This window comes from Lutra lutra, unplaced genomic scaffold, assembly GCF_902655055.1.
Source record: "Lutra lutra unplaced genomic scaffold, mLutLut1.2, whole genome shotgun sequence".
NCBI classification, from domain to species: domain Eukaryota; kingdom Metazoa; phylum Chordata; class Mammalia; order Carnivora; family Mustelidae; genus Lutra; species Lutra lutra.
In genome coordinates, this window is record NW_025923833.1 from 345804 (window position 1) to 372105 (window position 26302).

At 39.4% G+C, this 26302-nt stretch overlaps 2 pseudogenes; one reads left to right on the forward strand and one right to left on the reverse strand.

The window, feature by feature from the left end:
• LOC125092644 (uncharacterized) overlaps nt 1-26302 on the forward strand; it is a 342826-nt pseudogene that overhangs the window by 220301 nt on the left and 96223 nt on the right.
• The window catches only part of LOC125092641 (protein lin-9 homolog), a 97940-nt pseudogene continuing 81949 nt past the window's right edge, over nt 10312-26302 (reverse strand).

Genomic DNA, 26302 nt, shown 5'->3' on the forward strand with positions numbered 1-26302 from the left:
TGTATTTCCCTGATGCCGAGTGATATGGAGCACTTTTTCATGTGTCTGTTGGCCTTCTGGATGTCTTCTTTGCAGAAATGTCTGTTTTTGTCTTCTGCCCATTTCTTGATTGGATTATTTGTTCTTTGGGTGTTGAGTTTGCTAAGTTCTTTCTAGATTTTAGACACTAGCCCTTTATCTGATATGTCGTTTGCAAATATCTTCTTCCATTCTGTCAGTTGTCTTTTGTTTTTTTTAACTGTTTCCTTTGCTGTGCAAAAGCTTTGGATCTTGGTAAAATCCCAAGAGTTCATTTTTGCCCTTGCTTCCCTTGCATTTGGCGATGTTCCTAGGAAGATGTTGCTGCGGCTGTGGTTGAAGAGGTTACTGCCTGTGTTCTCCTGAAGGATTTTGATGGATTCCTTTCTCACAGTGAGGTCCTTCATCCATTTTGAGTCTATTTTCGTGTGTGGTGTAAGGAAATGGTCCAATTTCATTTTTCTGCATGTACCTGTCCAATTTTCCCAACACCATTTATTGAAGAGGCTGTCTTTTTTCCATTGGACATTCTTTCCTGCTTTGTCGAAGATTAGTTGACCATATAGGGGAGGGTCTATTTCTCGGCTTTCTATTCTGTTCCATTGATCTATGCATCTGTTTTTGTGTCAGTACCATGCTGTCTTGATGAAGACAGCTTTGGAATAGAGCTTGAAGCCCTGAATTTCTTTTACAATATCCCTTTGACTATTCGAAGTCTTTTCTGGTTCCATATAAATTTTAGGATTATTTGTTTCAATTCTTTGAAAAATAATGGATGGTATTTTGATAGGAATTGCATTAAATGTGTAGATTGCTTTAGGTAGCATAGACATTTTCACAATATTTATTCTTCCAATCCAGGAGCATGGAACATTTTTCCATTTCTTTGTGTCTTCCTCAATTTCTTTCATGAGTACTTTATAGTTTTCTGAGTATAGATTCTTAGCCTTTTTGGTTAGGTTTATTCCTAGGTATCCTATAGTTTTGGGTGCAATTGTAAATGGGATGGACTCCTTAATTTCTCTTTCTTCTGTCTTGTTCTTGGTGTAGAGAAATACAACTGATTTCTGTGCATTGATTTTATATCCTGACACTTTACTGAATTCCTGTACAAGTTCTAACAGTTTTGGGGTGGAGTCTTTTGGGTAAAACCTATTTTTAATAGTGACTTTTTCATATTTTTTTTAATATTTTTATTTTTTTCAGCATAACAGTATTCATTATTTTTGCACCACACCCAGTGCTCCATGCAATCCGTGCCCTCTACAATACCCACCACCTGGTGCCCCCAACCTCCCACCCCCCACCCCTTCAAAATTCTCAGATCGTTTTTCAGAGTCCATAGTCTCTCATGGTTCACCTCCCCTTCCAATTTCCCTCAACTCCCTTCTCCTCTCCATCTCCCCTTGTCCTCCATGCTATTTGTTATGCTCCACAAATAAGTGAAACCATATGATAATTGACTCTCTCTGCTTGAATTATTTCACTCAGCATCATCTCTTCCAGTCCCGTCCATGTTGCTACAAAACTTGGGGATTCATCCTTTCTTTTTTTTTTTTTTTTTTTTTTACAGCTTTATAAACATATATTTTTATCCCTAGGGGTACAGGTCTGCGAATCGCCAGGTTTACACACTTCATAACACTCACCATAGCACATACCCTCCCCGATATCCATAACCGCACCCCCTCTCCCAACACCCTCCCCCCATCAACCCTCAGTTTGTTTTGTGAGATTAAGAGTCACTTATGGTTTGTCTCCCTCCCAATCCCATCTTGTTTCATTTACTCTTCTCCTACCCCCTCGACCCCCCATGTTGCATCTCCTCTCCCTCATATCAGGGAGATCATATGATAGTTGTCTTTCTCCGATTGACTTATTTCGCTAAGCATGATACCCTCTAGTTCCATCCACGTCATCGCAAATGGCAAGATTTCATTTCTTTTGATGGCTGCGTAGTATTCCATTGTGTATATATACCACATTTTCTTTATCCATTCGTCTGTAGATGGACATCTAGGTTCTTTCCATAGTTTGGCTATTGTAGACATTGCTGCTATAAACATTCGGGTACATGTGCCCCTTCGGATCACTATGTTTGTATCTTTAGGGTAAATACCCAGCAGTGCAATTGCAGGGTCATAGGGTAGTTCTATTTTCAACATTTTGAGGAACCTCCATGCTGTTTTCCAGAGTGGTTGCACCAGCTTGCATTCCCACCAACAGTGTAGGAGGGTTCCCCTTTCTCCGCATCCTCGCCAGCATCTGTCATTTCCTGACTTGTTAATTTTAGCCATTCTGACTGGTGTGAGGTGATATCTCATGGTGGTTTTGATTTGTATTTCCCTGATGCCGAGTGATATGGAGCACTTTTTCATGTGTCTGTTGGCCATCTGGATGTCTTCTTTGCAGAAATGTCTGTTCATGTCCTCTGCCCATTTCTTGATTGGATTATTTGTTCTTTGGGTGTTGAGTTTGCTAAGTTCTTTATAGATTTTGGACACTAGCCCTTTATCTGATATGTCATTTGCAAATATCTTCTCCCATTCTGTCCGTTGTCTTTTGGTTTTGTTCACTGTTTCCTTTGCTGTGCAAAAGCTTTGGATCTTGATAAAATCCCAAAAGTTCATTTTTGCCCTTGCTTCCCTTGCCTTTGGTGATGTTCCTAGGAAGATGTTGCTGCGGCTGAGGTCGAAGAGGTTGCTGCCTGTGTTCTCCTCGAGGATTTTGATGGATTCCTTTCTCACATTGAGATCCTTCATCCATTTTGAGTCTATTTTCGTGTGTGGTGTAAGGAAATGATCCAATTTCATTTTTCTGCATGTGGCTGTCCAATTTTACCAACACCATTTATTGAAGAGGCTGTCTTTGTTCCATTGGACATTCTTTCCCGCTTTGTCGAAGATGAGTTGACCATAGAGTTGAGGGTCCATTTCTGGGTTCTCTATTCTGTTCCATTGATCTATGTGTCTGTTTTTGTGCCAGTACCATGCTGTCTTGATGATGACAGCTTTGTAATAGAGCTTGAAGTCCGGAATTGTGATGCCACCTACTTTGGCTTTCTTTTTCAATATTCCTTTGGCTATTCGAGGTCTTTTCTGGTTCCATATAAATTTTAGGATTATTTGTTCCATTTTTTTTTTGAAAAAAATGGGTGGTACTTTGATAGGAATTGCATTAAATGTGTAGATTGCTTTAGGTAGCATAGACATTTTCACAATATTTATTCTTCCAATCCAGGAGCATGGAACATTTTTCCATTTCTTTGTGTCTTCCTCAATTTCTTTCATGAGTACTTTATAGTTTTCTGAGTATAGATTCTTAGTCTCTTTGGTTAGGTTTATTCCTAGGTATCTTATAGTTTTGGGTGCAATTGTAAATGGGATGGACTCCTTAATTTCTCTTTCTTCTGTCTTGTTGTTGGTGTAGAGAAATGCAACTGATTTCTGTGCATTGATTTTATATCCTGACACTTTACTGAATTCCTGTACAAGTTCTAGCAGTTTTGGAGTGGAGTCTTTTGGGTTTTCCACATATAGTATCATATCATCTGCGAAGAGTGATAGTTTGACTTCTTCTTTGCCGATTTGGATGCCTTTAATTTCCTTTTGTTGTCTGATTGCTGAGGCTAGGACTTCTAGTACTATGTTGAATCGCAGTGGTGATAACGGACATCCCTGCCGTGTTCCTGACCTTAGCGGAAAAGCTTTCAGTTTTTCTCCATTGAGAATGATATTTGCGGTGGGTTTTTCCTAGATGGCTTTGATAATATTGAGGTATGTGCCCTGTATCCCTACACTTTGAAGAGTTTTGATCAGGAAGGGATGCTGTACTTTGTCAAATGCTTTTTCAGCATCTATGGAGAGTATCATATGGTTCTCGTTCTTTCTTTTATTAATGTGTTGTATCACATTGATTGATTTGCGGATGTTGAACCAGCCTTGCAGCCCTGGAATAAATCCCACTTGGTCGTGGTGAATAATCCTTTTAACGTACTGTTGAATCCTATTGGCTAGTATTTTGGCGAGAATTTTTGCATCTGTGTTCATCAAGGATATTGGTCTGTAGTTCTCTTTTTTGTTGGGATCCTTGTCTGGTTTTGGGATCAAGGTGATGCTGGCCTCATAAAATGAGTTTGGAAGTTTTCCTTCTATTTCTATTTTTTGGAACAGTTTCAGGAGAATAGGAATTAGTTCTTCTTTAAATGTTTGGTAGAATTCCCCCGGGAAGCCGTCTGGCCCTGTGCTTTTGTTTGTTTGGAGATTTTTGATGACTGTTTCAATCTCCTTACTGGTTATGGGTCTGTTCAGGCTTTCTATTTCTTCCTGGTTCAGTTGTGGTAGTTTATATGTCTCTAGGAATGCATCCATTTCTTCCAGATTGTCAAATTTGTTGGCGTAGAGTTGCTCATAGTATGTTCTTATAATTGTCTGTATTTCTTTGTTGTTCGTTGTGATCTCTCCTCTTTCATTCATGATTTTATTTATTTGGGTCCTCTCTCTTCTTTTTGATAAGTCTGGCCAGGGGTTTATCAATCTTATTAATTCTTTCAAAGAACCAGCTCCTAGTTTCGTTGATTTGTTCTATTGTTTTTTTTGGTTTCTATTTCATTGATTTCTGCTCTGATCTTTATGATTTCTCTTCTCCTGCTGGGTTTAGGGTTTCTTTCTTGTTCTTTCTCCAGCTCCTTTAGGTGTAGGGTTAGGTTGTGTACCTGAGACCTTTCTTGTTTCTTGAAAAAGGCTTTTACTGCTATATATTTTCCTATCAGGACTGCCTTTGTTGTGTCCCACAGATTCTGAACCGTTGTGTTTTCATTATCATTTGTTTCCATGAATTTTTTCAATTCTTCTTTAATTTCCTGGTTGACCCATTCATTCTTTAGAAGGATGCTGTTTAGTCTCCATGTATTTGGGTTCTTTCCAAATTTCCTCTTGTTATTGAGTTCTAGCTTTAGAGCATTGTGGTCTGAAAATATGCAGGGAATGATCCCAATCTTTTGATACCGGTTGAGACTTGATTTAGGACCAAGAATGTGATCTATTCTGGAGAATGTTCCATGTGCACTAGAGAAGAATGTGTATTCTGTTGCTTTGGGATGAAATGTTCTGAATATATCTGTGATGTCCATCTTGTCCAGTGTGTCATTTAAGGCCTTGATTTCCTTGTTGGTCTTTTGCTTGGAGGATCTGTCCATTTCAGTGAGGGGAGTGTTAAAATCCCCTACTATTATTGTATTCTTGTCGATGTGTTTCTTTGATTTTGTTATTAATTGGTTTATAGAGTTGGCTGCTCCCACATTAGGGGCATAGATATTTAAAATTGTTAGATCTTCTTGTTGGACAGTTCCTTTGAGTATGATATAGTGTCCTTCCTCATCTCTTATTATAATCTTTGGCTTAAAATCTAATTGATCTGATATAAGGATTGCCACTCCTGCTTTCTTCTGATGTCCATTAGCATGGTAAATTCTTTTCCACCCCCTCACTTTAAACCTGGAGGTGTCTTCGGGTTTAAGATGAGTTTCTTGTAGGCAACATATAGATGGGTTTTGTTTTTTTATCCATTCTGATACCCTGTGTCTTTTGATTGGGGCATTTAGCCCATTAACATTCAGGGTAAGTATTGAGAGATATGAATTTAGTGCCATTGTATTGCCTGTAAGGTGACTTTTATTGTATATTGTCTCTGTTTCTTTCAGATCTACTACTTTTAGGGTCTCTCTTTGCTTAGAGGACCCCTTTCAATATTACCTGTAGAGCTGGTTTGGTGTTTGCAAATTCTTTCAGTTTTTGTTTGTCCTGGAAGCTTTTAATCTCTCCTTCTATTTTCAATGATAGCCTAGCTGGATATAGTATTCTTGGCTGCATGTTTTTCTCATTTAGTACTCTGAATATATCATGCCAGCTCTTTCTGGCCTGCCAGGTCTCTGTGGATAAGTCTGCTGCCAATCTAATATTTTTACCATTGTACGTTACAGACTTCTTTTCCCGGGCTGCTTTCAGGATCTTTTCTTTGTCACTAAGACTTGTCAATTTTACTATTAGGTGACGGGGTGTGGACCTATTCTTATTGATTTTGAGGGGGGTTCTCTGAACCTCCTGGATTTTGATGCTTGTTCCCTTTGCCATATTGGGGAAATTCTCTCCAATAATTCTCTCCAATATACCTTCTGCTCCCCTCTCTGTTTCCTCTTCTTCTGGAATCCCAATTATTCTAATGTTGTTTCGTCTTATGGTGTCACTTATCTCTCGAATTCTCCCCTCGTGGTCCAGTAGCTGTTTGTCCCTCTTTTGCTCAGCTTCTTTATTCTCTGTCATTTGGTCTTCTATATCGCTAATTCTTTCTTCTGCCTCATTTATCCTAGCAGTGAGAGCCTCCATTTTTTATTGCACCTCATTAATAGCTTTTTTGATTTCAACTTGGTTAGATTTTAGTTCTTTTATTTCTCCAGAAAGGGCTTTTATATCTCCCGATAGGGTTGCTTTAATATCTTCCATTTCTTTTTCAAGCCCGGCTAGAACCTTGAGAATCGTCATTCTGAACTCTATATCTGACATATTACCAATGTCTGTATTGATTAGGTCCCTAGCCTTTGGTATTGCCTCTTGTTCTTTTTTTTGTTGTGTATTTTTCCGCCTTGTCATTTTGTCCAGATAAGAGTTTATGAAGGAGCAAGTAAAATACTAAAAGGGTGGCAACAACCCCAGGAAAATATGCTTTAGCCAAATCAGAAGAGATCCTGAATTGTGAGGGGGGAGAAAGGGGATAAAAAGGGGTTCAGAAAGAAAGAAAAAAAAACTATTAAAAAAAAGAAAGTCGATAAAGAAAAAATATAAAAAGAGGAAAAAATATATATATATTAGATAAACTATTTAAAAAACGTTAAAAAAAAGAAAACGGTAAAAGTTAAAAAAAAATTAGCAGAAGAAGAGAAAAAGAAAAAAAAAATTGAAAAAAAAAATTAAATTAACTGCAAGGCTAAAAAATCATGGGGAGAAAGCCATGAGTTCTGTGCTTTGCTTTCTTCTCCTCTGGAATTCTGCCGTTCTCCTTGGTAGGTGAACTTGGTCCTGGCTGGGTTTCCCGTTGATCTTCTGGGGGAGGGGCCTGTTGTAGTGATTCTCAAGCGTCTTTGCCCCAGGCGGAGTTGCACCGCCCTTACCCGGGGCCGCGCTGAGTCATCAGCTCGGGTTCGCTTTTGGAAGCTTTTGTTCCCTGAGCGCTTTCCGTAGAGTCCAGAGGACGGGAATAAAGATGGCGGCCTCCCGGTCTCCGGCCCGGAGGAGCCGACAGCCCGGGGCCCCACTCCTCAGTGCGCCCTCAGAGAACAGCGCCATATGACTCCCGTCAGCCTGGCCTCCGGCTGCGCTCCGAGCTGACCGAGCCTGCGACCGGTTCAAGGCAACCCTGAGCTGAGAGTCACTCCTCGGCTCTGTCTCTGCAGCCGGCTTCCCCGTTCTAATACCGGTAAGCTCTGCGACACTGAGACACCCCCGATCCTTCTGCGACCCTGCGGGACCTGAGGCCGCGCTTACCCCGCCTGGGCTTCACCCCAGTTAAGCCTCTGGAGCGATGTCCCTCAGCGGAACAGACTTTTAAAAGTCCTGATTTTGCTCCGTTGCTCCGCCGCTCGCCGGGAGCCGGCCCCTCCCCCCGCGGTCAATCTTCCCGTCGCTTTGGATTCACTTCTCCGCCAGTCCTACCTTGCAGAAAGTGGTTGATTTTCTGTTTCTGGAATTGCTGTTCTTCTTCTCTTCAATCTCCCGTTGGATTTGTAGGTGTTTGCAATCTTTAGATAAGCTATTTAGCTGATCTCCCGCTACCCGAAGTAGTCTCAGCCTGCTACTTCTCCGCCATCTTGACTCCTCCCCCGACTTTTTCTTATTTTTATGAGTTTTTTCCATCATCAAGGGAAAAAAAGGGGGGGAGGAAGAAAAGAAAAAAAAAGGAAGGGTACCTGGGTGGCTAAATTGATTAGGTAACTGATCCTTGATTTTGGCTTAGCTCATGATCCCAGGGTCATGAGGTCACACCCTGCTTTGGGCTCTGTGCTGGCCATGGAACCTGTTTGGGATTCTCTCTCCCTCTCCCTCTGCCCCTCCTCACTTGCCTGCTCTCTCTATCTCAAAACAAGCAAACAAACAAAACCACAAAGCTTTATGTACTTTGGGCACCATTCCTTTGCAAAGAGGTGTGTTTTGCCTTTTCTTCCAGTAGTTTATAGTTTGTCCTTGCTATTTCAAAAACATTTCGAAGGAATTAATATTAATTTGGATGAAGAATAATTTACAACGTTTTCCTTTATACTTCCTTATACTTGTAATGTCCTATCCAGGAAAAAATTTGTCACTTAACCAAAGGTTGCAAAAATGTTTCTTATAAATTTTACTCAAAAAATATTTTAGATTTTTACTTTGATGTCTGTTATCTATTTTATGCTAATTTGTATATGTGGTACAAAGTATGAGTTGAGGTGGGGTTTTGTTTTGTTTTGTTCTGTATTTTGCTTATGGATGTCTAATAGCTCCAGCACTATTTCCTGAAAATACATTTTTTCTCTATTTAACTGCCTTGGCTTCTTTACCTGACCATATACATGTGTATCAATTTCTGGAATCTTTCATTCTCTCGACCTAGGAGTCTATGCTTTTATCCATACTATACCCACTCAATTAGAGTCTTAAAATTACGTAGTGCAATTCCTCCTCTAACGCTGTTTTTCTCCTTCTTTCTTCTTTTTCTTTTTCTAAAGGCTACTCTAGTTCCTTTGCTTCTTTGTATACATTTTTTTTTTACTTTTCAAAGATCAATTTATTTAGAAAACAAATCTTAAGAATAAAGGATTTATACATTTCTTAATCAACTGAAAAGTTTAATTAAGTATAAATGGCACTAATTAAAGTATAGAAAAATTTAAATTAGAAAATAATCTTGTTTTAGTTTTATATGCACTAGCATATAAAAAGTCCCATTTTATGAGACCTCTAAAAGAATCAAAATCATGTCTACAGCTCTATCTTAAACTCCAAATCTGAGAACAATTTTAATGTATTTTGACTTAATAATAGATTATATTAAAATAAAGAAAATCACAAATACACACTTTTTACAACATTAATATTTTAGGCATGGTTTTGCCTTAAAAAAAAAAAACAAGAAAACAACAGAAAAACCTACAACCAAATACAAACCTTTTTTTCTGCCTTTCACGGTACTGTTTATTATATGCGTTTTCCTTATAAAATCTTTGACTTTATAAATTGTGGGCACTTTGATTTTAAACTTTCAGCTCCTTGAGAAGATGTGCAAATAAAGAAAATTATTAAAATAGTGTGTTACCAGTCTTTTTTTTTTAAAGATTTTATTTATTTATTCGAGAGACAATGAGTGAGAGGAAGCATGACAGAAGAGAAGGTCAGAGGGAGAAGCAGACTCCCCAAGGAGCTGGGAGCCTGATGCAGGTCTAGATCCTGGAAGTCCGGGATCATGACCTGAGCTGAAGGCAGTCGCTCAACCAACTGCTCCACCCAGGCACCCTCTTATCAGTCTTTTTAAATAAGTCTCATAACAATAGCACTTTTTGCCCTGAATTGATTTGAAAGTCAGGCTAAATCCACTTGCTGAAATGTAACATTTTGCAAGTCAGTTATTTTTCTCTTGCTTCTTCCTTTTCTTTCAACAGATGAACAACAAAAGTTTCTTTTATGAATTTTGAGAAATTAAAATATTTATGATTATTAAAATGATTTCTAGAGCCATGTCACCCTTCAGGTATCCACCTCACATACTTGTCAAGGCTGCATCTCCCATGGCTGTTCTGGTGGATTCCTCCACAAGTAAATTCCTGCCTCTGCAGTGTGCTATCTTCCACAGCCTGGGCGGGGGAGCTAAACCGCTGGCACTGCAGCCCTCAGACCACAGCTCCCCACGGTAGGTACTTGCCTGAGGGCACTGGCCAAAGAAACAGCTGTATGTGCCTGTTGACTGAATTCATGCATGTTGATAAAGAGGTCTGCACACTCTCCTGTGAGAGCACCTTACTTTCAGTTTTGTGTGAAAAAATATTTGCCAATAAACCTGTAACATAAGTGATGCTACTGAAGTTGAATCATAGGAAGAAAAATAAAAGCCGGTCAGCAGTGGCGGTTCAAGAAGCATGACAGTATATTCCAATGCCTTCACTGGAGATGTATAGTTCCCTTGTTTTCCAGCATGTGGGTCATTTGGTGATGGAAGCTGAGGTGAAGGAACACTAGCGTCCTGTGCAGCTGCAACAGGAAAGGCTGTTTCTCAGTCTCTGTTGGTGTCCCTGTTGGCGAAGGCCTGCGGGCTTCCCATCTGGTTCAGGCCACTCTGAATGTGTGAAACCACTGATATTAGAAGCATCTATTGTACTCCTGATACCATTTAATGAATCTGTGAGTGATTTGAACTCAAAGGAATTCAGCTCTCCTTCTGCCAGACGCCTAATTTGCAATAAAGTAGGAGTGAGCTGGAGATTAAGTCTGTCAGATTTTCATTCTGAACACAAGGCCATCCAGTGGAGGAGCCGACTGCTGGAGAAGCTCCTGGGCTTCCTCCTCACACCTCTGTCTCCTATCCATGGACTGGTCTGCAGGCTGCTCGCCCTGGTCTGGAGCAGGCTCATAGGAGTACTGCTGCACATCATGCAAACCTTTGTTGAGGTCCTTGTTGAGTTGCTCAAGTTTCAGAAGGATGGTTTCATATCTCCACTGAAATTCAATTCTTATGGGCATGGGACAGAATTTCAATTTTTCTGCTTCTGTGTTCATTGCTCTTAATTTTTTGATATGTTCCTTTTTTTAAAGATTTTATTTATTTGACAGAGATCACATGTAGGCAGAGAGGCAGGCAGAGAGAGAGAGGAGGAAGCAGGCTTCCCGCTGAGCAGAGAGCCCGATGTGGGGCTCGATCCCAGGACCCTGGGATCATGACCTGAGCCGAAGGCAGAGGCTTTAACCCACTGAGCCACCCAGGTGCCCCGATATGTTCCTTTTTAATCATGAAAATTTTTGACAATTTGGTCATGTGGATAAGGAATTGTACTGGAAAACCACCTAGCGTTTCAGTGTCAGAGCCAGAAATCCTACTTCTCCAAGGTGACTTCTAGTACAGGATCATCATCCATAATTGGTGACTGGAGAGGAGAAGTATAATGTAACCATGGTGGAGTCATAAAAAATCAGAAAGGTCCCTGTTTTTGTCCAAAGGCAACAACTTGCATTGTCTCATGAGGCTTATTACTAAGAACTTCATAGTGAAGGATGGTATGAGTACCAAGCCCTGTACTATCAAATGTTACTCTATACGTAGCATTAAAAGTATGCACAGCAACTATTTGTCCAGTGAAGAGAAAGTCATGAACACCACATAATCGAGCTATAACTTTGGTTTCAATAACCAGGGGCAAAGGAATTTCATCTGGGAGATCTTCAAACTGGGAAACATCTGCACTTTTGTTTGTTGTAGGAGTCTTAATTTCTGCCATTTCTGTTTTAATGCTGGTCTCTCTTCCTCAAAAAATGCACAAGAACATCTCTTTGGTTTTCCCATAAGTCGCCTGATTTTTCTATTCTTGTTATCTTTCTTGTCATTAAATTAGGAAAGTACTCCTCCTCCTGACAGACACTGAAGTCATCATCACCTTCAAACCATTGCCTATCTATATTTGTGTAGAACCATCCATATATGCACCATTTATGTGCTTTGGGAGGCTTGAGTAGGTTATGTAATCAGAAACCAAGCTTCTGTGGGGCTTTCTTACCTGGTGTGGATATTGTTGCCATCAATTTCAGTGGGGCTATTGTAATACTCTGGTTTATTTTGGTGACCTTGTATTTATCTGTCTGTCATCTTCATCAGAAAAGAGTCAACTCTCTTTTGAATTTCTGAAAAGCACCTCTGCAGTGGAGCCCATATGCCTGCCTTTCTAAACAGGTGTTTTTTGGTAAAGACCTGTACTTTTCATTCCATGTGTTCAATAAGCTTCCTTCTTTTAATGCACAAGGACTTTTGCAGAAGCGCTCTGACCAGGCAACTGGAAGAGCTCCACAATCTCGCAAGAGCTACCTCTATATACATTTTAATATCAGCTTGTTGATCTCTTCAAAACAAATAAGCAAATAAATGAATACCTTGCTTGGATTAAAAAAATATTTTAGGGGTACCTGGGTGGCTCAGGGAGTTAAAACCTCTGCTTTTGGCTCAGGTCATGATCCCGGGGTCCTGGGATCGAGCCCTGCATTGGGCTCTCTGCTCGGTGGGGAGCCTGCTTCCACCTCTATCTGCCTGACTTTCTGCCTTCTTGTGATCTCAGCCTGTCAAATAACTAAATAAAATCTTTTTTATAAAGATTTTTATTTAGTTATTTGACAGAGAGAGAGATAGAGAGAGATAGACAGCATGAGAGTGAACACAAGCAGGGGGAGTGGGAAAGGAAGAAGCAGACCCCCTAACAGAGAAGGGAGCCTGATGTTGGGCTAGATCCAAGGACCCTGGGATCACAACTGGAGCCAAAGGCAGATGTCCAACAACTAAGCCCCCCATGCTTGGAGATATATCTATCTATCTATCTATCTATCTATCTATCTATCTATCTATCTATCTATAATGTTTAATTAGCCAACATCATACATCATTAGTTTTTGATGTAGTGTTCAATGATTCATTAGTTCCCTATAACACCCAGTGCTCATCACCACAGGTGCCCTTTAATACCCATCACCTGGTGACCCCTTCCTCCCCCGCTTCTTTAACCCTCAGTTTGTTTCCCAGAGTCCAGGGTCTCTCATGTTTTGTCTCCCTCTCTGATTATTTTCCCATTCAGTTTTCCCTCCCTTCCCCTCTAGTCCTCCATGCTATACCTTATGCTCTATATATGAGTGAAATCATCTGATAACTTTCTTTCTCTGCTTGACTTTTTTCACTTACCTTGTTTGGATTTTAATTAGAAGTGAATTTAAAGTCTAAATAAATTTGGGGAGAATTGATATATTTACAATTTGATTCAATTTATGAGCTTAGTACATTTCTCCATTTACCTACGTCTTTGATTTCAATGTTTTCAGTGTTTTATTATATTAATCTTAAATACATTGTGAAAATGTATTTAAAGGTGAAAAATACTTTAAAATATTTTTCCTACAATTGTACTTGGTAATTACTATTTCAATTTCTAATTGCAGTTACTTCAAAGTGAAAGATTGATTTTTTTTCATATTGCTATTATACCTCATTATATTGGACTTTATTTATTGGCACTAGTGGTTTTTCTTGTAGACTTTTTAAGCTATTTCTCTGTAGAACAACATGTTGCATATGAGTGAATTCAATCTATCTATCTTTCTTTCTTTCTTTCTTTCTTTCTTTCTTTCTTTCTTTCTTTCTCTCTAGTACTGGCTAGGACCACCACTGTGATGTTGATTAGGAACAGTGAGAGAAGAACAATTGCTTTGATTCTGATATAAGAGGTGCAGCATTTACTCATTTGTTATGAAGTGTGATTTAGCTGTACTTTTGTTGTAGTTTTGTTTTGTTTTTGTTTTTGTTTTTGTTTTTTCTTTTGCAGATGCTCATAATCGGGTTGAGAATGTTTCCTTCTATCATTGGTTTGTGAAGGTATTTATATATAAAGGAATTGTTGAATTATATCAGAGGTATTGACTGTTTATTGAAGTGGTTTTATGTTTTTCTTCTTTCGTTTATTAAATGGCCAATTAAATTTATTTGTTTTCATATGTGAAAATGCGTTCCTGTATTCTTGAGGTAATGCCCTTATATGTTATACATTTCTAAATTCTACCTGTATTATATTTTGAGTATTTTTATGTCTCTATTCATGAAGGATGTTGGTGTGTAGTTTTTGCTTCTTGGGATATCTTTGTCTGGTTTCTGTGTCAGTGTAATCCTGGAGCTGAAAAGTACACTCGGAAGTGTTACTTACCTTCTGCTTTCTGGAGGGTTCTATTCTGTTGATGTTATCTTCAGCTGCTTGGTAAAATTCACTAATGACACATCTGGGCCTAAAATTGTTTTTGTTGCTTGTTTTTGTTTTCTTGTCAGTGGTGGAAAGTTAGTAATTTAAAATTCAATTTCTTTAATAAATATAGTATATTATAATGAACATAATAAATATAGAATTATATTCCATATATAGAAACATATGATTATAGTAATACATGTCACCTTAAGTAACCCTTAGTACCTTGTGCCATTCAAGAACTTTGTCCATTTTATCTAGATTTTAGGATTTATGAGCATCAAGTTGTTTATAATATTCCCTCATTTTAACCTACTCATATTAGGGTGACCTGCTGGTAAGTCCTTTTCTTTCTCGCTAGTATTGTTTATTTTTTACATTCTTTTTTCATAAGACATATTGTTAAAGTTTAGTGATTATATTGATCTTAGTAATTAGCATTTGGTTTCATTCATTTTATTGGTTGTGTTTCTCTTTTTAAGTTTATTGCTTCTACTTTTGCTTTATTACACCTTCTTTTTTTTTTACCTCAGTTTCAGTTGCTCTTCTCATTATAGTTTCTTAAGATGAAAATTAATATCGCTTTGAGACACATTCTAATATAAACATTTAATAGTATTACTTTCCTGTTCATTAGCCACATCCAACAGATTTTGGTATGTTATAATTATTTTCTTTTTTAAGGGTTTGTTTATTTATTTGCAAAAAAGAGAGATAGGGAAAAAAAAAGAGAGATCACAAACAGGAGAGAGGGGCAAAAGAAGAGGGAGAAGCAGGCACTCTGCTAAGTAGGGAGCCCAACACGGGGCATTAGACTAGGAACCTAGGATCATGACCTGAGCTGAAGGTACCTGCTTAACCAAATGAGCCACCCAGTTGCCCCACTGCCGCACCCGCACCAGCAACTGTGCAGCATGGCAAGCAAATCGCTTCAATGGCTGCTAGTCCAAGGGTACGTGCCTGAAGTGGCTAAGCCCTCTGGTATTGGGTCGCAGAAGCTCCCAAGAAGCTGTGTTCCACTCCTGGGGACCTGCTGGGCCGCATTCAGCACCCGGGTGCTTCTTATCACCATTGCTTTAGGCTTATTGTTTCTTGGCATTCGCTCTCAAACAACAGAACTGTTACAAATAAAGACTCTGATCTAGGTCAAGCTTTAATCATTATGCTTAAGAATTCTTCGAGGTCTTTTGGGGGAATTTTAGACGCCTTACAAAAGTTAGAACTAGGAAGACTTACAAGAAATAGGAATAAGAGACCCACACAAAGTGAGACTAAAAGTAAACACGATAAGGATGAAGATTATTATAAACATTTAGGATTAAAAGTATGTCGGGGAATTCACACATTGCAAGTAAAGATTGAGGGAAAATGGTGGACGCCTGGCACGTATAAAGGTCCTTATAAATTGTAACCCACTGATGCACTACTTCCTTACACAGGAATATATGATTCAAGCCTCACGCGGTGGGTTACTCATAAGGGAAGGAAAGTAAAATATAGTTCCCTAAATAGATGGGAGCAACTCAGGAGAAGTCGACCCCCATGGTGTGTGTTAAGTGATGAAGAAAGGTGGCAATTGCGTTGGTGGATGTATCAATACCTTGCTGTAGGACCAGTTGACCAAGATTATAAATATCATATACAATGGGAAAAATGGAACAAAGATACAATTAAGCAATATCTGTTAGCAAGGTTCGGCTCACCCACTGAAGGGACTAAATAGACAATAGGAAACTAGTCAGAACTGCATGTCTAGCAAGTATAACCTCAGGCTAAAAGGTCATTACGCAGTTCTGTTGAATGGCTATTGTTTGGGCTAACTTTAAGCTAATACGTAACCAAATGTTAGGCTACTCTGAGTAAGATACACATCATATTTGATCCTGTACCAATGTTCCATGTACAATGCATATAAAAACTGATACTCGCCGCAATAAATCGCAGCAGCTGATACACACCTTGAGTGTGCCTCTCTGTCTGTCGCGCCGAATCCACCCCATACCTGCTTATCCAAGGACCCCCCCGCAGACTCACCGCTGACAGTCCGCGGCACCCCACATTATTTTTATTTCCAATAAAATATTTAAAATATTTTCTAATTCTCCTTGTGACATCTACTTCAACCCATTGGTTATTTAGAAGTGTGCTGTTTAGTTCCAGATCTACTGAGGAGCTGAAGGCAGATGCTGTTATTCTTTGATATCAGGTTTTTATATTTATATCATTTTCACATTTTCCCCCTATAATTTCTAATACTCTGCAAAACCTCCATATGTTCATTCTTGGTATCAGTCTCTCCTACTTTAACTTGTAATATATTAATCATAATTATTTTGAATTCTCTACCTGATAATTCAAGTATCTGGTCATTTCTGAGTCCTTTCCTATTGATTGATTTGCCTCTTGACAATGTGTTGGTTTCTTTCTTTCTTTCTTCCCTTTTCTTCTTTCTTTCCCTCTTTCATTATCTCTATTAACCTGTCTTGTGGCTTACTGAAGGACCATTATAAAGGAATTGCCTTTAACGCACCTAACTCACAATTCCCCTAGTGTTGAGCTGGATACCCAGGACATATTTGTTAAGAAAGTTTTACAAGCAATTATGTTAGTTGTTTTTGCCTTGGGAAAGAGATAACTCTTGGAACAAAGAATAAACTAGCCAAAGTTTGGAAGGAAGGGCTGGGATTTGAGATGTTTTGTGCCAAAAGACTTTGATAAGCTCTGACATATTCCTGGAAACCTAGAAAGCCATGCATTACATATGGTGATGCTATTATTTTAGGATTGATGTGTTTGTGATTGGTGGAGGATTTCCCTCAAAGTTTATGTCTGCTTCCAGTTTTAGCCATCCTGTAAGCCTGTGCTACAATGGTGTTCTCTTAAACCACTCTTGTTTCTCCCCAAGGTTAGACTTTTATGGCTTCTACTTGGTGCTTGTTCTTATGTAGTGTAGTTCACCTTCACGTCAGGTAAGTTCTGTGTGGCATCAGAGGTGGGTTTCTCCCAAGGTACGTGCTCCTCCTTCCCAAGGTAGAAGGGAACTTTGAGTTTTGTTGTGGTAGGTCTTATGCAGCAGAATATTTTTTTTTGCCATTCCCCAAATGTAGAAGACGTCTACATTCATATTGGTGTAAGATGCTGTGCTCAGAGATTTTAGTTTCCACTTCCCCTGAGGTAGAGGGCTTTTCCTCGTGTCTGGGAGTGATAGACTTAGGGTTTTGAGAGAAAAGGATGGGTCTTTGTGACTTTTCTAAGGGAAGCAAATAATTTCCTGAATTCCTGCCAGTTAAAAAGGAGACCCTTTCTTGTATCTGCACCTGTTGCCAGTCTTTCTTAGTGGAAGACTAGTGGAAATCCATGGAAGTCCATGGATGGATAAAGGCCTATCTGTGGGTACAAGTGTCCTTGTTTTGATAGTTCCAGGGGTTCTACAGTGATTTTAACTTCTACCAAGCCTTTATAAATTGATGAAAAAGTTGGCTGGATTTATTGTTACTTGCTTGTGTAGTAGCACTATCTGTTCTCATACGCTGCCAATCCGTGATAAGACAGTCCTATTTCTGTTTGTTGTTGTTTTGTTTTGTTTTGTTTTGTTTTGTTTTGTTTTCCTTGGGGACCCTATCTCCCTTTGGATTTTAGGTTTCTAGTCTGATTTGGGAATTCAGCTGCCTGATGTGCAAAGGAAGAATTATTTTGTGTTTTATCTATCTAGTTGTTTCTCATTGTTATCAGGATAGTGGCAACACTTTCTAGAGAACTCCACATCCTAGTCATAAAGGGAGCCTCCAGTGAATTTTTGAATCCTAAAAATATATGAAACAATTAAATGAGGGAATGGTGAAGCTAACTCTTCCACATCATGGTTTCTGTTCCTCAGCTATGGAAATTTATGGAGGAAGTCTCTTCATGTCTTAATGATATATTTTTCTACAATATTCTTCATGGAAAAGATATCTATGACAGTCATTTCTTTCTGTGTATATGTCTTCATGAGTGTGCTCATGTCACCACCTAATTGATTAAAATGCAATTACCCTTTAGCACATGGTATTTTTATTTTTATTATTTTTATCAAGTTGTAATGCTTGCCTTAGGAATTGTTCTTAAAATGTTTGTTCCATGATTACAAAAGTCATATGGAGAGTAGAGGTAAGACCTGTGTCCCTCTACATTTTTAATTTAATATAAACATACATAAAAGTTAATGAAATAGACTATCACACATTGAAGTCTCTTGTTTGCTTTCCTCTCACTTGATGGATTTGTACATTTTCACCTTTAACCTCCAACCAAATAGAAATATTTTTATCATGAAACAGCAAATTTTTTCTAAATTATATGCCAGACTCCATGTGCATAATACTCATATCATCGCCCTCAATTACTTTCCATATTATCATCTTATCATTTGTTGATTTATTTCTTGATTCATGTCCTTTACTCCATCTAAGCATTTTTTTAATTTTCACCTTTACAGAAGGTTATCTCTGCCATATCCAATCTAAAATAAGAGCTATCCTCCCCAATATCATGATCTATTCTGCCATATTTTCCTCCAGTTTTCCTCAAAGAACATTAAAACGTGACATTATATATATATTTTTTTCACTAAAGAATAGGTATTCTTTATTTCTAATACATTTGCACTAGGTTAGGAATATGAGAATGTATATACAAATGGAAATGATGACTAGAAGAAACTATGACAAAAACAACTGATATTTTATGTGAATATATCAGTTTAAGTTTCCATACCAGCCCCCAAAATTGTTACATCTTTCAGTGTTGCATCTGACTGTACTGAGATCTTTCAGTTCTGAGGTTGCCCAAGCAGGCTTGGTGATGGCAGACAAGATGAGCTAAGAAAGCATTCTCAAGCATTGTTATTCTGTCAGATTCCAGAATACCAATGTACCTGTTTACACCAGCAGAGAGGACAGTCACTTGTTCATCAACAGCCATTAGAGAACACTGCACTCATTTCAAGAACTCAGTCAGATATACACTAAGACTCAATATTTGTGAGTTACATCATTGAGGTCAGAACAGAACTGGGCAAAAGTAGTGACCTCAGGTTAATGAGGCAATTCCTCTTACCTGCTACCTGGTTTAAGACTTGATTTTGGCAGCAGACCCAACATGTAGAATGGACAAATTAACATTAGTGAAAAGTGGATACCTTTGAGGAAAGATTCTGTCTCACTCAAAAGAATGAAATTACCAGAGGGCTGGGATTTGTTGTACACATTGGCATACCTTGATCCTGCAAGAGTGCCAGGCATCCAGGCAGATTTTTTGAGTGGGTGCTTAAAATGGATTCATTGATGGGTGCCTGGGTGTCTCAGTGGGTTAAATCCTCTGCCTTCAGCTTGGGCCATGATCCCAGTGTCTTGGGATAGAGCACTGCATGGGGCTCTTTGCTCAGTGGGGAGTCGGCTTCCCCCTCTCTCTCTGCCTGCCTCTCTGCCCTCTTGTGATCTCTCTCTATCAAGTGAATGAATAAAATCTTTAAAAAATTTTAAAAATGGATTCATTGAATGAATGAATGAAAATAATGTACAAATTCTTTTTTTTAATTTTTTTATTTTTTTCAGCATAACAGTATTCATTATTTTTGCACCACACCCAGTGCTCCATGCAATCCGTGCCCTCTACAATACCCACCACCTGGTGCCCCCAACCTCCCACCCCCCACCCCTTCAAAATTCTCAGATCGTTTTTCAGAGTCCATAGTCTCTCATGGTTCACCTCCCCTTCCAATTTCCCTCAACTCCCTTCTCCTCTCCATCTCCCCTTGTCCTCCATGCTATTTGTTATGCTCCACAAATAAGTGAAACCATATGATAATTGACTATCTCTGCTTGACTTATTTCACTCAGCATAATCTCTTCCAGTCCCGTCCATGTTGCTACAAAACTTGGGGATTCATCCTTTCTTTCTTTCTTTTTTTTTTTTACAGCTTTATAAACATATATTTTTATCCCCAGGGGTACAGGTCTGCGAATCGCCAGGTTTACACACTTCACAACACTCACCATAGCACATACCCTCCCCGATATCCATAACCCCACCCCCTCTCCCAAACCCCTCCCCCCATCAACCCTCAGTTTGTTTTGTGAGATTAAGAGTCACTGATGGTTTGTCTCCCTCCCAATCCCATCTTGTTTCATTTACTCTTCTCCTACCCCCTCGACCCCCCATGTTGCATCTCCTCTCCCTCATATCAGGGAGATCATATGATAGTTGTCTTTCTCCGATTGACTTATTTCGCTAAGCATGATACCCTCTAGTTCCATCCACGTCGTCGCAAATGGCAAGATTTCATTTCTTTTGATGGCTGCATAGTATTCCATTGTGTATATATACCACATCTCCTTTATCCATTCGTCTGTAGATGGACATCTAGGTTCTTTCCATAGTTTGGCTATTGTAGACATTGCTGCTATAAACATTCGGGTGCACGTGCCCCTTCGGATCAGTATGTTTGTATCTTTAGGGTAAATACCCAGCAGTGCAATTGCAGGGTCATAGGGTAGTTCTATTTTCAACATTTTGAGGAACCTCCATGCTGTTTTCCAGAGTGGTTGCACCAGCTTGCATTCCCACCAACAGTGTAGGAGGGTTCCCCTTTCTCCGCATCCTCGCCAGCATCTGTCATTTCCTGACTTGTTAATTTTAGCCATTCTGACTGGTGTGAGGTGATATCTCATGGTGGTTTTGATTTGTATTTCCCTGATGCCGAGTGATATGGAGCACTTTTTCATGTGTCTGTTGGCCATCTGGATGTCTTCTTTGCAGAAATGTCTGTTCATGTCCTCTGCCCATTTCTTGATTGGATTATTTGTTCTTTGGGTGTTGAGTTTGCTAAGTTCTTTATAGATTTTGGACACTAGCCCTTTATCTGATATGTCATTTGCAAATATCTTCTCCCATTCTGTCAGTTGTCTTTTGGTTTTGTTCACTGTTTCCTTTGCTGTGCAAAAGCTTTGGATCTTGATAAAATCCCAAAAGTTCATTTTTGCCCTTGCTTCCCTTGCCTTTGGTGCTGTTCCTAGGAAGATGTTGCTGCGGCTGAGGTCGAAGAGGTTGCTGCCTGTGTTCTCCTCGAGGATTTTGATGGATTCCTTTCTCACATTGAGATCCTTCATCCATTTTGAGTCTATTTTCGTGTGTGGTGTAAGGAAATGATCCAATTTCATTTTTCTGCATGTGACTGTCCAATTTTCCCAACACCATTTATTGAAGAGGCTGTCTTTTTTCCATTGGACATTCTTTCCTGCTTTGTCGAAGATGAGTTGACCATAGAGTTGAGGGTCCATTTCTGGGCTCTCTATTCTGTTCCATTGATCTATGTGTCTGTTTTTGTGCCAGTACCATGCTGTCTTGATGATGACAGCTTTGTAATAGAGCTTGAAGTCCGGAATTGTGATGCCACCAACTTTGGCTTTCTTTTTCAATATTCCTTTGGCTATTCGAGGTCTTTTCTGGTTCCATATGAATTTGAGGATTATTTGTTCCATTTCTTTGAAAAAAATGGATGGTACTTTGATAGGAATTGCATTAAATATGTAGATTGCTTTAGGTAGCATAGACATTTTCACAATATTTATTCTTCCAATCCAGGAGCATGGAACATTTTTCCATTTCTTTGTGTCTTCCTCAATTTCTTTCATGAGTACTTTATAGTTTTCTGAGTATAGATTCTTAGTCTCTTTGGTTAGGTTTATTCCTAGGTATCTTATAGTTTTGGGTGCAATTGTAAATGGGCTGGACTCCTTAATTTCTCTTTCTTCTGTCTTGTTGTTGGTGTAGAGAAATGCAACTGATTTCTGTGCATTGATTTTATATCCTGACACTTTACTGAATTCCTGTACAAGTTCTAGCAGTTTTGGAGTGGAGTCTTTTGGGTTTTCCACATAGAGTATCATATCATCTGAGAAGAGTGATAGTTTGACTTCTTCTTTGCCGATTTGGATGCCTTTAATTTCCTTTTGTTGTCTGATTGCTGAGGCTAGGACTTCTAGTACTATGTTGAATAGCAGTGGTGATAACGGACAACCCTGCCGTGTTCCTGACCTTAGCGGAAAAGCTTTCAGTTTTTCTCCATTGAGAATGATATTTGCGGTGGGTTTTTCCTAGATGGCTTTGATAATATTGAGGTATGTGCCGTCTATCCCTACACTTTGAAGAGTTTTGATCAGGAAGGGATGCTGTACTTTGTCAAATGCTTTTTCAGCATCTATGGAGAGTATCATGTGGTTCTTGTTCTTTCTTTTATTAATGTGTTGTATCACATTGATTGATTTGCGGATGTTGAACCAACCTTGCAGCCCTGGAATAAATCCCACTTGGTCGTGGTGAATAATCCTTTTAATGTACTGTTGAATCCTATTGGCTAGTATTTTGGCGAGAATTTTTGCATCTGTGTTCATCAAGGATATTGGTCTGTAGTTCTCTTTTTTGTTGGGATCCTTGTCTGGTTTTGGGATCAAGGTGATGCTGGCCTCATAAAATGAGTTTGGAAGTTTTCCTTCTATTTCTATTTTTTGGAACACTTTCAGGAGAATAGGAATTAGTTCTTCTTTAAATGTTTGGTAGAATTCCCCCGGGAAGCCATCTGGCCCTGGGCTTTTGTTTGTTTGGAGATTTTTGATGACTGTTTCAATCTCCTTACTGGTTATGGGTCTGTTCAGGCTTTCTATTTCTTCCTGGTACAGTTGTGGTAGTTTATATGTCTCTAGGAATGCATCCATTTCTTCCAGATTGTCAAATTTGTTGGCGTAGAGTTGCTCATAGTATGTTCTTATAATTGTCTGTATTTCTTTGGTGTTCGTTGTGATCTCTCCTCTTTCATTCATGATTTTATTTATTTGGGTCCTTTCTCTTTTCTTTTTGATAAGTCTGGCCAGGGGTTTATCAATCTTATTAATTCTTTCAAAGAACCAGCTCCTAGTTTCGTTGATTTGTTCTATTGTTTTTTTGGTTTCTATTTCATTGATTTCTGCTCTGATCTTTATGATTTCTCTTCTCCTGCTGGGTTTAGGGTTTCTTTCTTGTTCTTTCTCCAGCTCCTTTAGGTGTAGGGTTAGGTTGTGTACCTGAGACCTTTCTTGTTTCTTGAGAAAGGCTTGTACCGCTATATATTTTCCTCTCAGGACTGCCTTTGTTGTGTCCCACAGATTCTGAACCGTTGTGTTTTCATTATCATTTGTTTCCATAAATTTTTTCAATTCTTCTTTAATTTCCTGGTTGACCCATTCATTCTTTAGAAGGATGCTGTTTAGTCTCCATGTATTTGGGTTCTTTCCAAATTTCCTCTTGTGATTGAGTTCTAGCTTCAGAGCATTGTGGTCTGAAAATATGCAGGGAATGATCCCAATCTTTTGATACCGGTTGAGACTTGATTTAGGACCAAGAATGTGATCTATTCTGGAGAATGTTCCATATGCACTAGAGAAGAATGTGTATTCTGTTGCTTTAGAATGAAATGTTCTGAATATATCTGTGATGTCCATCTGGTCCAGTGTGTCATTTAAGGCCTCTATTTCCTTGTTGATTTTTGCTTGGATGATCTGTCCATTTCAGTGAGGGGAGTGTTAAAATCCCCTACTATTATTGTATTCTTGTCGATGTGTTTCTTTGATTTTGTTATTAATTGGTTTATATAGTTGGCTGCTCCCACGTTAGGGGCATAGATATTTAAAATTGTTAGATCTTCTTGTTGGACAGTTCCTTTGAGTATGATATAGTGTCCTTCCTCATCTCTTATTATAATCTTTGGCTTAAAATCTAATTGATCTGATATAAGGATTGCCACTCCTGCTTTCTTCTGATGTCCATTAGCATGGTAAATTCTTTTCCACCCCCTCACTTTAAATCTGGAGGTGTCTTCGGGTTTAAGATGAGTTTCTTGTAGGCAACATATAGATGGGTTTTGTTTTTTTATCCATTCTGATACCCTGTGTCTTTTGATTGGGGCATTTAGCCCATTAACATTCAGGGTAAGTATTGAGAGATATGAATTTAGTGCCATTGTATTGCCTGTAAGGTGACTTTTATTGTATATTGTCTCTGTTCTTTCAGATCTACTACTTTTAGGGTCTCTCTTTGCTTAGAGGACCCCTTTCAATATTACCTGTAGAGCTGGTTTGGTGTTTGCAAATTCTTTCAGTTTTTGTTTGTCCTGGAAGCTTTTAATCTCTCCTTCTATTTTCAATGATAGCCTAGCTGGATATAGTATTCTTGGCTGCATGTTTTTCTCATTTAGTACTCTGAATATATCATGCCAGCTCTTTCTGGCCTGCCAGGTCTCTGTGGATAAGTCTGCTGCCAATCTAATATTTTTACCATTGTACGTTACAGACTTCTTTTCCCGGGCTGCTTTCAGGATCTTTTCTTTGTCACTAAGACTTGTCAATTTTACTATTAGGTGACGGGGTGTGGACCTATTCTTATTGATTTTGAGGGGGGTTCTCTGAACCTCCTGGATTTTGATGCTTGTTCCCTTTGCCATATTGGGGAAATTCTCTCCAATAATTCTCTCCAATATACCTTCTGCTCCCCTCTCTGTTTCCTCTTCTTCTGGAATCCCAATTATTCTAATGTTGTTTCGTCTTATGGTGTCACTTATCTCTCGAATTCTCCCCTCGTGGTCCAGTAGCTGTTTGTCCCTCTTTTGCTCAGCTTCTTTATTCTCTGTCATTTGGTCTTCTATATCACTAATTCTTTCTTCTGCCTCATTTATCCTAGCAGTGAGAGCCTCCATTTTTTATTGCACCTCATTAATAGCTTTTTTGATTTCAACTTGGTTAGATTTTAGTTCTTTTATTTCTCCAGAAAGGGCTTTTATATCTCCCAAGAGGGTTGCTTTAATATCTTCCATTTCTTTTTCAAGCCTGGCTAGAACCTTGAGAATCGTCATTCTGAACTCTAGATCTGACATATTACCAATGTCAGTATTGATTAGGTCCCTAGCCTTTGGTACTGCCTCTTGTTCTTTTTTTTGTTGTGAATTTTTCCGCCTTGTCATTTTGTCCAGATAAGAGTTTATGAAGGAGCAAGTAAAATACTAAAAGGGTGGCAACAACCCCTGGCAAATATGCTTTAGCCAAATCAGAAGAGATCCCGAATTGTGAGGGGGGAGAAAGGGGATAAAAAGGCGTTCAGAAAGAAAGAAAAAAAAAAAGAAACTATTAAAAAAAAGAAAGCCGATAAAGAAAAAATATAAAAAGAGGAAAAAAATATATATATTAGATAAACTATTTAAAAACATTAAAAAAAGAAAACCGTAAAAGTTAAAAAAAAAATTAGCAGAAGAAGAGAAAAAGAAAAAAAATTGAAAAAGAAAAAAAAAATTAAATTAACTGCAAGGCTAAAAAATCATGGGGAGAAAGCCATGAGTTCCGTGCTTTGCTTTCTTCTCCTCTGGAATTCCGCCCGCTCTCCTTGGTAGGTGAACTTGGTCCTGGCTGGGTTTCCCGTTGATCTTCTGGGGGAGGGGCCTGTTGTAGTGATTCTCAAGCGTCTTTGCCCCAGGCGGAGTTGCACCGCCCTTACCCGGGGCCGCGCTGAGTAATCCGCTCGGGTTTGTTTTCGGGAGCTTTTGTTCCCTGAGCGCTTTCCGTAGAGTTCTGGAGGACGGGAATGAAGATGGCGGCCGCCCGGTGTCCGGCCCGGAGGAGCCGAGAGCCCAGGGCCCCACTCCTCAGTGCGCCCTCAGAGAACAGCGCCCAATGACTCCCGTCACCCTGGCCTCCAGCTGCGCTCCGAGCTGACCGAGCCTGCAACCAGTTCAAGGCAACCCTGAGCTGAGAGTCACTCCTCGGCTCTGTCTCTGTAGCCGGCTCCCTCGTTCTAATACCGGTAAGCTCTGCGACATCAGACACCCCCGATCCTTCTGCGACCCTGCGGGACCTGAGGCCGCGCTGACCCCGCCTGGGCTTCACCCCAGTTAAGCCTCTGGAGCGATGTCCCTCAGCAGAACACACTTTTAAAATTCCTGATTTTGCTCCATTGCTCCGCCGCTTGCCGGTAGCCAGCCCCTCCCCCGCGGTCTATCTTCCTGTCGCTTTGGATTCACTTCTCCGCCAGTCCTACCTTGCAGAAAGTGGTTGATTTTCTGTTTCTGGAATTGCTGTTCTTCTTCTCTTCAATTCCCGTTGGATTTGTAGGTGTTTGCAATCTTTAGATAAGCTATTTAGCTGATCTCCCGCTACCCGAAGTAGTCTCAGCCTGCTACTTCTCCGCCATCTTGACTCCTCCCCCAATAATGTACAAATTCTT